The sequence below is a fragment of the Drosophila rhopaloa genome, unplaced genomic scaffold (genome assembly GCF_018152115.1).
Source record: "Drosophila rhopaloa isolate 14029-0021.01 unplaced genomic scaffold, ASM1815211v1 contig_172, whole genome shotgun sequence".
NCBI classification, from domain to species: Eukaryota; Metazoa; Arthropoda; class Insecta; order Diptera; family Drosophilidae; genus Drosophila; species Drosophila rhopaloa.
The window spans coordinates 98,110-100,015 of record NW_025335053.1 but is presented as its reverse complement, the minus strand read 5'-3'; the positions used below and the strand labels follow the sequence as shown (position 1 = coordinate 100,015).

At 37.0% G+C, this 1,906-nt stretch overlaps 1 long non-coding RNA gene across 1 annotated transcript; it reads right to left on the bottom strand.

Annotated features, from left to right (window-relative positions):
- Positions 1-1,349: 1,349 nt before the first annotated feature.
- Positions 1,350-1,906, bottom strand: LOC123037555. Its single transcript, XR_006417546.1, has 2 exons — positions 1,778-1,906; positions 1,350-1,725 (listed from the first exon to the last, which is right to left on the bottom strand). It is a non-coding gene; the product is annotated as an uncharacterized LOC123037555 (long non-coding RNA).

Genomic DNA, 1,906 nt, shown 5'->3' with positions numbered 1-1,906 from the left:
AATAATTGCTTCCTTTGTGGAACAACTGAAAGTTTCTTACGGCCCCCACCAGCAGTCTGAACCACACTGGGCTGAGAACCAGGAACGGTGTCTACTGTACCTGTAGGTTCGGTCGGCAACGAATTCTTTGACTTAGCCAGTACTGTAGCTTTTATTCTGGAAACAGACGTACCACCCGAACTAGCTGTATCCATAGGCACAGTTGGTTCATTTACCCCTGTGTCAACAGAAACTGCTGCTACCAAGTTCGGATTTGGGGTGGATTCCACAATCATATTAACGGCGGTTAAACTGGCTTTTTTACGTTTAGGCGACTCGGTTAATATTTTTTTATTATTAAACTGGGCACAGACGGAATTGAACCCCTCATTGAGTTGTTTAAAAGCTCCTGAGATATTCAATAAGCTGTCTCGAGTCTGCCTCATAAAGCCACTCATCTCAACAACCATTTCCTTGGAGGACCCACATGACCACATGAGACCAGAATTAAGATCAATGAAATCTTTGACTCTGCCAGTAAATCCTGCACATTTAACGTGCATCATCGAATCGCAGAGCCAGCAAAAAATAAAAGGGTCTTTAGTTGAAGACGCAAGAGTACAATTTTTCTTAGAACAGACAAGAGCCATTGTAAGTTTAAAGCAAAATAAAAAAATAAGAATTTGAAAAATACCTCAAAGTAAATTTGGCACTGGGATCAAATCAAATTGTCAAAAACCACAAAACACGAAAAAAGTAAGAGCGCGAGATCACGAAATTAAGTCGAATAAAGAGAGCACGAGAGAATAAATCTTATATCGACTGAGCGTGGCTTGTGCAACACAACAACTTTAATCAATAAACAAATGCAATGTAAAGCATGCAAGAGAGAGAGAGAGAGAGAGTTAGAGAAATAAACGAACAAGTCAATACATGGTGATATTGACTGCCCCGACTTGTTAAGTCGGCTAAACTTTTCTGTGCCAAGTAGATTAACTAGAAATTATTTTCCCCTAATTTTAAATCATTGTAGATCTAACTATGCCTTGCATGAGCCTTTCAGAGTATTATGTTCTGACTATAATAGACTTTTTCCTGTAATATCAAATCTTGACTCTCTGCCGCTCCTAAAACGATTGATACTTGCTTCATTGGCACAAGATTGATATAACTATTACTTTTTTCCCCGGACCTTTACCTTTAATTTCTTATCTCGCGTCTATCTTATCGCGAATCGTGCCGTACGATACACGGCTGCGCCCCTCGGTCGGTTGGGCGGGTAAGTGGGCCGTGGGACTCCGCGCGAAAAAAAAAAAAGTTTTCTATATACATATATACATGTCTTATAAAATTTCGAAATATATTCCTAATATAGGCCAACAAACGAGTTTTTATTTATATCAAGTAACTTTTTACACAATTAGCACACTTTAGAAAACTCTAAAACGATAAAGTTGCGCCTGGAATAATACACAATGTATTAACGTAGTTTTGGGCCCATGAAATCACAAAATCTATTAAGTTCAGTCCAATGTACCGTTTTATTTCCAAGATTTTTTATGCGACAATTCAAATGTCCTGTTTTTCCAACTAAAGACGTAACATTTTTTGTAGCTGAAGTATCAAAATAAGGACCTCTGCTTGGGGCCCTGTTCATCTTTACAATATACTCTTCACTTAAAAGGTAGTGGTCGGACATTGCCACTTTTTCTTCTGCATTTTTAGGGCAAGCTTCCCTTAAAATTACTAAGAAAGTTATTATTACATTTTTGTAAATAAATCCTTTCTGTATACTTACAAACACAAAGAAATAAACGTAATGTCAAATAAATTTTCATTTTTAATGCGTTTATCTGTCAAACATTATACATAAACTGCACTTAATGTTTTTAGATGCGTATTAAATTTTATGAATAACCATGCGCAA